This window comes from Mustela putorius, unplaced genomic scaffold (genome assembly GCF_011764305.1).
Source record: "Mustela putorius furo isolate JIRA1106 unplaced genomic scaffold, ASM1176430v1.1 tig00000095_pilon_pilon_pilon, whole genome shotgun sequence".
In the NCBI taxonomy this organism is placed as follows: Eukaryota; Metazoa; Chordata; class Mammalia; order Carnivora; family Mustelidae; genus Mustela; species Mustela putorius.
This window is the reverse complement of record NW_025421280.1, coordinates 10,123,353-10,135,013: the sequence shown is the minus strand read 5'-3', so window position 1 is coordinate 10,135,013 and position 11,661 is coordinate 10,123,353. Positions and strand designations below refer to the sequence as shown.

At 39.9% G+C, this 11,661-nt stretch overlaps 1 pseudogene; it reads left to right on the top strand.

Annotated features, from left to right (window-relative positions):
- The first annotated feature begins 4,032 nt into the window (after positions 1 to 4,032).
- On the top strand, positions 4,033 to 4,416 carry LOC101677803 (annotated as a pseudogene).
- The last annotated feature ends 7,245 nt before the right edge of the window (positions 4,417 to 11,661 follow it).

The following is an 11,661-nucleotide window of genomic DNA, read 5'->3' as shown; positions in this document are numbered from 1 at the left end:
GAAGAAACTTCATCTAAACAAGTAATATATATATATTTTTTCCTCTGAGTCAACTTCTATCTACCATAGAGAAGAGGCAACATTGGCCTTACTGGTTTCAGCCTGCTTTTTCCCTCAGTGGTCTTGTTTTTTTTCTCTCTCCATCCTCTACTGTCCTCATCACCACCCCACCCCCATCCCCAAACCCCTCGCATCTAGTGAAGGATGATTTTGGAGTGATTTTTAAAACGTATGAAAAACGAGTGGTAGGGAGTGCAGAAACACAAAACGGGACAGCCTTCCTGTTAGGTTAAACACAAAGATAGCTGTAAAACAGAGGTATAAGCCTCAGTGGTTCTGTAGTGCTATTAAATTAATTCTGTGATTTAAAATAAGAGATTTGGTGTTAATTCAATTAACTTTAATGATTGATGGAGCTTATATGTTTCAACATTGTCTGAGGTTATTTGTATTTAATAAAGATTAAAGTGAAACAAAATAGAGCCCTAAAGGCATAATTTCAGATAACTAGCTAGTGAGTGAGGATGTTATTTCATAGCAATGAGTTTTGAAGTGTGGCTGAGAGTAATTCAGTATACTCCTATTTTGGAGGCCGTTGCATTATCTTTAAAGAAAAGATTCTAAAATTATCACTACTTTGTTATGTTTTTTAATCTCATTTCATTTATTTTTGAACTTAAAAAATTAAAGAACCATTAAGATTTTTAGGTGTGATCAAAACCAAGATCGAGCAGTACTGTTTTAAAGAATAACATGACACAAACTCCATCTTCCTATTGGAAGGACTGGTAATTAGGCTGTAAGTTACAGGCTCTTGTCCACTGAGTATGAACTGTGGCACTGTTTTCCAGCTCTCTTTGCAGATGTGGACTCAAAATGTGTCTTTGCTGACATTCCCATTTAACACTCTGACACTACTCCTTCAAAATCTACCTTTGCTCCCCGTGTACAGGGTAAGTGTGACAGGTATCGTGCACCTGTTCTACCGCTGTCAAGCAGTTGTTGAACGCTCAAAAAGATTTATGAGAGAGAAAAAGATTATGAGATAGACTTACATCCTTCATAATCGTATTTATTTCTTTATATCCCAATTGGGCTAGGGAAGTTCAGTTTAATTAGGCGGGGTCATATATAAGATGGGGCAAGTGTCTGATCCCTTTATATTTTATCTCCTCATTCCTCATGAGCTTCTTCTTTTTTTTTTTCCCCTCTGAGGTTTTTTTTTTTTTTTTTTTAAGATTTAATTTATTTATTTGACAGAGACAGAGCGAGAGAGGGAACACAAGCAGGGGGAGTGAGAGAGGGAGAAGCAGGCCCCTTGCGGAGTAGGGAGCCCAATGTGGGGCTCGATCCTAGGACCGTGGGATCATGACCTGAGCCAAAGGCAGATACTTAATGACTGAGCTATACAGGCACCCCGAGTTTTTTAAAAAATGTAAAACATATTACCTCCATAGCATGAAAGCAATCAACATTACCAAGAGAGGAATTTTTTAAAAAAATTTTAAAAATTTACTGATTTGAGTGATAGAGAAAGAGAACGACAGAAAGCACAAGCAGGAGGAAAAACAGAGTGAGAGGGAGAAGCAGACTCCCCCTTGAGTAGGGACAGTGACATGGGCTCAGTCCCAGGACCCTGAGATCATGACCTGAGCCAAAGGCAGACTCTTAACCAACTAAGCCACCCAGACGTCCCAAGAGAAGAATTTATTTATATAGCAAGATAAGAATTTTCTATCTACTTTAATCTAAAAAACTTAGGTCTTTTTTTCTTTTTTAAAGATTTTATTTATTTATTTGACAGAGAGAGACCACAAGCAGGCAGAGAGGCAGGCAGAGAGAGAGAGATTGGAGGAAGCAGGCTCCCTGCTGAGCAGAGAGTCCGATGCGGGGCTCGATCCCAGGACCCTGAGATCATGACCTGAGCCGAAGGCAGCAGCTTAACTCACTGAGCCACCCAGGCACCCAAGAGAAGAATTTATTTATATAGCAAGATAAGAATTTTCTATCTACTTTAATCTAAAAAACTTAGGTCTTTTTTTAATCTTCACTTTTTCCTGCATTAGAAGCATTCATCCCATTTTAGCAGGGAAGTTACCTCCACAGTAGAAAAAGCAAATGTTCTCCCTCACCACCTAGAAAATGTTAAATGCAGTTTTCCCTGCACTCATGAAAAAAGAAATAGCTTTTCTTATGGCTTATGATTTGAGCTCTGAAGTTATGATCCTATGAAATCTAGAAGGAAATTAAAGAAGAGGCACATCTTTTGTGTGGGGGTATAAGAAAGCAGGGAGGTGTATCTGGAGGTAGGGAAATAAGTAGCAGGACTGATAAATACCAATGGCCTCACCCTGGGACACTTGTCCAAGAAGGTACTGTCCCATAACCCACGACATGCCCAGTGAGTGAAACAAGAGAAGGAACATTGCAAAGAACATTGTTAAAAGGTCCATGACCCACAATGTTTTGGAGTCATTGCCAGTCACCCACACAGCCTTTGTGTGAATGAAAAATTTTCATTACTCATAGTGCAGACCATGCAACCTGTGCCACTTGGGACTCCAATTTGTATCAGGAGGAAACCGTATTTTATTCATAGTGACAAATCACCAGCGAACTGCCCGCAGTGGTAATGCTCCACTATGCCATGACATTTTATATTGTCCTCATCCAATGACACCCATGCATTCACCTCTCAACAATGTCATGGGACTTCTGAAAGACCAAGTTTCTAAAACAGGACCATGATGAGCATAGCCCCCCTTAATCTCCGAGATGGTTCAGTCTGAAGATGTTTCTGAAAATCTAGGCTTTGCACAGGTTGCAGGGAGGTCCCAACTATCAGCCACCAACCTTCACTCTCACTGGAGAGAGACAGAAATAATGGTAGTTTCCAAGATTATTTGTGCCTTAGCAGGGGGCTGGAGTTGGAAGAAGAAAGAGAGATGACAAACAGAAGAATAAAGGAGCCCAGGAAATGGACCTCCAGGTTCTTTCTTAATGCTGTCTCTGAGTGACCTGACCTTGTTCCACAGCTATTTCCTGCTCTCCAAGGCCATCGATTCTCCATATAGTTCAGTCATTGGGAAACGTTGCATTTCAGGGAAGCCTGGACCCATTACCAACCCCAGAGTGAGTCTAATTTGATCTTTGCCATTTGTGGTAATTTTATTTACCTTGCCAGAGACTGGTTTGAGAGTGGGCATGTGATACATTTCTAATCAATGATATATGAGGGTTATACCACTAGGACTTCCAGAAATTCTTTCTGGCTGTCAAGAAGAGAGGTCTAAGGGAGAAATAAACTTTCTTTCCCCCTTTCCTACATCTTGATTTATATGAAGGTCGACATGCCTGGAACTGCCAGAGTAATCTGATAACCATGAGGAAAAGCTCAGAGATTTGAGAAGAATTTCAACTGGAGCAAAACCGAGATCTAGCCACTCAGTTAATGAACCCTAAAATTGCCCTCGTTTTGTTTTTTTTTGTTGTTGTTGTTGTTTTTTAAGATTTTTTTCTTTAATTTATTTGACAGACAGAGATCACAAGTAGGCAGAGAGGCAGGCAGAGAGAGGGGGAAGCAGGCTCCCTGCCGAGCAGAGAGCCAGATATGGGGCTTGATCCCAGGACCCTGGGACCATGACCTGAGCCGAAGGCAGATGCTTTAACCCACTGAGCCACCCAGGCGCCCCCAAATGGCCCTTGTTTTAGCTTTTGGATAGTTAAGAAAATAAATCTTTCCTATTGTTTAACCTAATTAGAGTTGAATTTTTTGTTACTTCCAGCCAAAAAGCATGCCAAATGAATAGATAAGTTGATGGAAAAAATATTTTGTATGATCTCATGAGCTCCTTGTGGATTCATAATCAGCTAAGAATTAAATTCTTTTCTTTCTGGTAATGGATTATACTTACGTCGTCTGTCAGGTGTTTCTGAGATTACATAGACTTTATTCTTTGCAAAAAATCTTTCCATAGGCTGCCAACATCATGCCAGCCCCCAGGGTCTCAACAAGACTAGATGATGTCCAGAATGAGAGACAAGCCAATTTGGGAGCAGACTGGATCCAACTTCATTCAACATTAATATTAGTTATTTGATTAATGACAGAACCCCATGAAGCACAATTTATACTGAGGCATCATGTCTAATGTGGGAAGGACAGCAGTTCCAAGGGAAAGCTGCCATTGTGAGGAAGTTGTCTAGCCTCCATTCTAGAAAATGCAGCACAGCATCACAGTGCAGGATCATCAGCCCACGTAACACAGCTGCATCAGCAGCATCATTGTGGGCCCACTCAAGGCTGATGGAGACCCCATCATAGGCTTCCACCAGATGTTCCTGTTAAAGAACATCAGTGGTGCTTGGGTTTGCATCAGTGACATGTTCAGGCTTGCTCTGCACAAATTCAGCTGAAGTCTTCCCAGCCAGGCACTCATGCTGTTTCCTCTTCCCTCCTCTTCCTGATACTATTCACCATCCTCCACATGCTTCAGATATCATACACAAATGAGCAGGGCTGTGGTGGGAGCAGGCACAGTGTGCTGCTGCTGCTGATGTATTGTGCATGATGTCTAGACGCTGGACTAGTTGCATCCGACAGAAGGCTGTTTTGTACCAGCATGTGCCTTGGAAAGACTTAAGTAATACAAAAGGTTATCGTTTTTTCTTTTTTTTTTTTTAATCTACTGATCAGTTGCTCTAGTAACCCAGAGAAGTGAAGGAGAAAGCAGCTGTCTTACCACCCAGATATTGATTTGTTTGAATGTTTCAAAATCTCATGATATACTAAAACCACAAAAATTTTCTTAACAAAAAGAAGGAGGGGGAGGAAGAGGAGGAGGAGGAGGAGGAAGGGGAGGAGGAAGAAGAAAAAGAGGATGAAGAATCTTTCTATATTTATCCAGCATTTCTTTCAACACTGTCAGTATGGGGAGTAACACTGAGGAAAGATATTCTTAATTAGAATCTGAATTCATAAAAAATTATGTAAGAGAATAAAAGATATGTGAATATATATATATATATATATATATATATATATATATACAAATTTTAAACCAAAGAGGGAAATACTCATTTCCAGAAATGTGAAATAAACTCAGATCAGAAGGCTGGGAAGGAGCTTAAGTTAAAATGTATTAGTGGTATTATGATAGGCAGGTATAGGTTCTAGGTATAGGTTCAGCTGGATTTGGGGGTTTGGACACTAGTGCAGAGAAGGTCATCTAGGAAACAGACCCCCTTCATTCAGGGAACTAGAGCTGAGACACTTCCCATAAGCCTGAGTTACAGGGAAGACTCCACCCCTGCCAGCTGGGGAAAGCAGCAAGGAAGTGTGTTGCATATGCGGGGTTGAGACTGGAAAAAAGCAACTTCCTAAAATGCAAACACATCATCATGTGAATGAGCAGGTCCAAATTCACACCAACAGTATGGGGCAGAAGCTCCTAACTGACAAATCAACATAAAAATGGACCCAGAAATAGTGAAACCACAGACTTTCAGAAGAGGCAAAGCCAATATACCCCAACGGGGCTATTTCCATAGCTCAGGGAACCAGGATGCCATGAAAGTCAGTCTCTACTGAAGACAACCTGGCAGCCGAAGATTTGAACCACGGGATAAAGTGAATCACTGGGATGGAGTGTGGCAGGGTGTGACCAAAAGAAGAATTTATACATTAAGAATGAGAAATAGAGGACACCTGGGTGGCTCAGTGGGTTAAGCCGCTGCCTTCGGCTCGGGTCATGATCTCAGGGTCCTGAGATCGAGTCCCGCATCGGGCTCTCTGCTCAGCGGGGAGCCTGCTTCCTCCTCTCTCTCTCTGCCTGCCTCTCTGCCTACTTGTGATCTCTCTCTGTCAAATAAATAAATAAAAAATCTTAAAAAAAAAAGAATGAGAAATAGAAAATCATCTACAAGAGGCTTTACAATAATTATTTTTAAAAATGTATAAATAGGTAATGAGGAAATAGAAAAGATAAATACACAGGAAAAAAGTATATATATATATATATATGAATATAGATCTAAGGAAATTACCCAGAATGTGGAATTGAGAAATAATAAGATAAGCTAGGACATGGAAGAAAGGAAGACAGGGTTTAAAATATGTCTAATAGGAATTCTAACATAAAATTAAATGAATATGGGCGAGGTAATGTTATAAAAGAAAATGAGCGAGAATTTTTCAGGACTCAAAAAGAAGTCATTGATCCTAAGATTTAAGGAGCTAAAAACAAATCCATACCTAAAAGAATCATTGTAGTAAAACTTCAGAATGCTAAAGAGAAGCCAAATTCTATAATCCTACTAGAGATTAAAATACATATTCCTATAAAGGAAGGACAATTAGACTGACAAAGACTTATAGTCAGCATAATAGCTGATATTTACTCAGTGATGGATATGGGCTCAACATCGTTTTAAGTATTTCTTAAGTTAATGTTCAAGCAATCTGACAGGGCAGATACTATTCCTATCCCTATTTCTCAGAAGGGTATTGAATTATGGACAAAAGACAATGGAATAATATATTCAAAATAGTGAGGCATAATTCTGCCTGTAGCTCCCTTCACCAAGAGTAAAGCTGGGGGGTTGTTTATTTCTTTCCTGATGGATGCATTTAATAAGCCATAAACATTTAAAGAACTGAATAATATACAGAATAATTGTTAAATACAGTCGCACCAGACATGTCACATTGTCTTAAGTTTCTCAGAGTTATGTATATGGTCATATTGTACGTGGTGAGCAGGGCAGACACTGGTGGAGAAAATTGTTTTTAACAGAATCTTTGTTTTTCACTGCCCAACCAGATTAACTTGAAGAAGTGGCAAAATAAAATATGCAGGTTAAATTAGAATAGTGATTCCTTTTCAAATATTCCTGTAGCAAAAAAGACGGCCTTTTCTATCGGTAAAATAAGAGCTCTTAAAGTATTTTAACCTCTCCCCCCAACCAAAAAAAAAAAAATATCCAATACAAGGAATTGCTTACTTAGGGATGGAATAACTAAAGAACCAAAAAGCATGGTGAAGCTACCCTGCATTTAGCAAAACCAAGGAAATTACTACCAACCCAGGGCTGGAGTGAAAAAAGCAGGAGATAGCTGTACCAGAGTGCAGGAGTCAGGGTTACATGGTGGGCCTGTCTCGTCAGAACTGAGATGGTGGAAGGAGGGGCCATCCTCCAGGCACTGGAGCGACCCACTACTGCCACATCTCCAGGAGGTGCTACCTGAAGCAGAGCCAGGAGCAATGGGGGGATATCCTGGCTTTTATCCGTCTCTAGCTCTCCATCCTTCCACCAGAGCCTTCCATGAGCCAAACCCACCTAGAAGCAGAAGGCAAGACAGCACGGGAAATATCGTGTCCTGCAATACACCCAGGCAGAGAAGGGCCGAGAATGGATCTCAGAACAAATAGGCAAGTGACCAACTCCCCCCCAGCTGATGACTTCAGGAGAGTCAGTGCAAAGTCTTTTAGCACGAGGGCAGACGTTTAAGTGTCAGAGGCCCGCTCAGTGTCTCCTCCGTTCTTTAACTCTGCCATCTGCCTGAGTTCCTCCATTTTAGCTTGCTAGCCCATGTGGGTGTGAAGGTGGCACATGCATTTTATGTGGGAATGACTCAACTGATTCCTCTTTCATGCAAAGGCATTGCTTCTTTCTGATGGGAGTGCTGCTGTACAAGCTCTACAAATGTGAACTTCACTTAAGACCATCCGTCTATGGAGTTTTCGCAACATATACATCGTCTCAAAGCTGCTCTGCCTTGACGCTAATAGTGGAATGTAAAAATAATAGCTTTAGCTGTCTTTCAGCCTTGGTTTTCTTATTGTATTCTAAGTAACTCTGTAGGCATACAGAGAAAGCTTCTCTTATTTGCATTTATTTTGCCCACAGAAAATTTACAGTTCACATGATTGCTCCACTTCAAAGAAATAATCAAAATACAAATTGCTTGAATTATAAAGACAGGAGCTCAGAAAACTTAGGATAAGGAAGAAAAATTAGGGCACATTTTAAACATAAGTGAAAAGTGTTTTTGCCATGGCTATCTTCAACTTCTATCACTAAAGCACAAGTAGAAATGAATTTTGAGAACTACTTAGTTCATAGAAATTTCATCCTTTCTGAAATTTTATTTTTGACCAGTTGAATGAGAAAAGGCATCAATGCCAAATCTGTGTTTTCATTTGGGGGTAGATAACCAGAAACTGTAATATGATTTTTCTTGAATCACACTTAAGCAATAACTACTAGTCATCTTTATTTACTGTCAAAAGAAAGGCTTTTGAAGAATATGCTATTAGTCAAATGAAAAAACTTAATTTTTTTTTTTTAAGATTTCATTTGTTTATTTGACAGAGAGAGAGAGATCACAAGTAGGCAGAGAGGCAGGCAGAGAGAGAGGAGGAAGCAGGCTCTGCTGAGCAGAGAGCACAATGTGGGGTTTGATCCCAGGACCCTGAGATCATGACCCGAGTAGAAGACAGAGGCTTAACCCACTGAGCCACCCAGGTGCCCCAACTTTCATTTTAAATATATAGTTGTCCATGATATTAGATTTGAGCCAAAATATTTTTTGTTCATCTATTAGCTTTGATAGAGATTCATGGTTTAATGAAACATCACAGTATTAACTCTTTTGGGCAATTTTTGGTGATGGGAAATAAACTGTTTTGGGTGATGGTGTAGTCAATTGTTAACTAATGTGTCCAGAACTAAGGTAGATTTTATAAACTGTCCCAATTCTCAAAAACTTTTGTGCTATCAACAGGCAATGATTTGGACTTGAACTGCCTGTGTTTGTACATTTTGTTCTTTACATTCAATGCATACGGTTAGTATCACTTACCGAAGAAAGTTAGTATCAATTACCTAAGAAAGCTTTGTTGAGGGAGAGTGTGTGTGTGTGCGTGTGTGCGCACGTGCACACGCACACACACACACACATACACACTCATGGCATATTTCATAAAGAACATTAGCACCCTCTTCTGGATGACTTTTGAGGCTATAAAGAAAATATTCTGTCAATCTCTTCCCATTTCCTAACAATGAACAGCTTGAATATTCATTAAATTTGCTCCTGATTAAAGCACAACCTCTGAGTAATTTAATTACACCATATATTTCTCAAACACTGATAAGCGCTGGAGTGAAAAAAAAAAAAACCCACTTCATTGCTAAATGTTACCCACTGGGAATAAGTGTTTGTCTTATGAAAAGGAAAAAAAATGCTGCTTCTACATTTCTCAGATTGAGTGTCTCCAATGACTCTTCAGTATACAGAGCTAAGCAAGGACAAAATACAAGAGCACAAGGACAGACAAGGAGAGCAGACGGATGCATTCTTCTGCCACCTGTCAGTGCTTGGAGAAAAAAAACTTATGCTCTTGTATGCTTTAATATCAGCCACTGACATAACTCAGTATTCTTTTATTTTTAAAATAAATCAGATACTTTTTAAACCACACTGCCTGGAGTTCCACAGATATCTATCTCCCGATAGATATCACATGAGGTCGAAGACGAAAATGTGATGCACTTGCTTGATTCATTCATTCACTCACTCATTCATTCTACAGATATTTAGTGAGCAACTACTATGTGCCAAACACTCTTCGGGGTCCTGGAGATACAGGGAAGAGACTCAAGCTCTGGACTTCACTGAGATTACATTTCTGAGCAAAGATAGATACAATGCAGAAGTACATACACAGTATGTCCCATGATAATAAATTCTATGTAGGAAAATGAGAGGAAATGGAAAAAGAAGTGTCCAAATGTGGGGGATGCGTATTTTATACAAAGTAGTCAGAAATGTGCTATTGATAAGGTGAGGGGCATGGGGTAAGTGCAAGTTTATACCTTACGGAAATCAGAGAAAGAATATTCCAGGTGGAAGGAGAAGCAAGTATAAGCCCTTTGACGTCCAGCTCTGGATTCCCTTTAAATACTTCCAATGTTGTGGAGCAGCTCAGCATGTAACAGAAGTTAAGAGTCTGCCTGAGCTTTGGAATTCAAAAGCTTGGATAAGATGCTATATATAAGCAATTGACAAATTACTTAATATCTGAGCCTTTTTTTCCTCTTCTATAAAATGGGTATTTCTATAATTTTCCTTCTTCCCAGGATTATTGTAAAAATTAAATGACATATTACAGGCAGACTTTAGCATTGTACCTGGCATTGTGCTTAAGTTCAATAAATGTTAGTTATTAAAGGGAAAAATGCTTCTCGGGGCACTTGAATTTTCTGCACCATTTACATATTAAATCGATCACATGGGTTGAACTGGAATGCTCTTCTAAATACTAGTCAGAAATCATTAGGTGAGCAGAAATGCTTCTTTTTCTCTGTTGTCCTGGACAAGCTCCTTTACCATCCTGAACCTCAGGTTTTGCAAAATGAGGATACTAAATTAAATCAGTGATTGTGGTCTAAAGCCTCCAGGTAGGATGAGAGCTACTATTCCTATTTTAAACCCCCGAACAAAATGTTAAACTACTTCTAATAAGGGTAATGAGACACTAGACTATCAGGCTTGCTTTGGGCTGAATTATGAGGCATGGAGTTCAGTGGCCGAGCTCTCCGGCTATTGAGTGTAACAATCTGGCCAAGGTGCTCTCCTAAAAAGTTTACATTTACCTGAAGAGCACTGCTTTCCTTAAACACCTGGGTTCTTGAGATATTTTCAAAGGGCTCCATTATCCAAATCTAACTCCAACACCTTGACCACCACTGAGCCTCATCCACAGGATTAATTCTCCACCCAACCCTTCTCTCCAAATCCCATTTCTTTTTCTTTCTCTTGAGGGAAAGCCCCCAAACTCACTTGGTAAGTCTGTTAAATATGGTGAGATGAAGGATCAAAAGACTGGGGGCGGGGGGTAACTAAAGGAGCTGGACGTCGAGGAAGGAGTCCCCCTAGGACCATCTCCCTGGGAGAAATATGGCCAAAAGATGGGATAGGGAATCAGGAATCTAGTCTACTCCTAATCTTAAGGCCTCTTTGTCCATGTTTGAAAAATTGTCAGAGGGTCATGTAAAACAGGCTGCCTTACTCATCCTTATAATCCTTAAAAAGGATTAAACAGAACTGGTCAGGGTACTGAAGGGACAGTTAGCTGCCCAGAGGCAAAGTGATGTACAAGAGGCCCTGGCATTGCTAGGTATTAAGCAGCAGTTCCAACAAAGTCTATTTCAAGAAATGCCACAGCTCGTGTTGAAAATCTCCTTCCTTTTTCCTTGCAGAATTTATCAGACCCCCCAGAACCTGTTAATGCTGATTTATAACTTACTGGGTTTTGACTCTGGGCTAATTTTTCAACCTCTCTGAGTGTCAGGCTGCTTGTAAAATGAGGGTGATAATAATTAGCCAGCAGAGTTGCCTGGCACATAGTGTGGCTTCAGGACATGGTAGCAATTATCAAGATAAAGAAGTGTGCTGGTTCATAACTCTAAGGAGTTATGTATATTGGAAGGTGTTTTCCAGCTAGAAGACTGTATGCTAATTTCACTAAGATAAGTAAGTATGAAATAGGAACTATATGGAACTGGGCACGGAGTGAAAACTCAGACATTGGAGATGTTACATAATTTAGGTGTGGAAGAATTAATCACTCAGTTGGCAATCAAGCCTTGTTTATT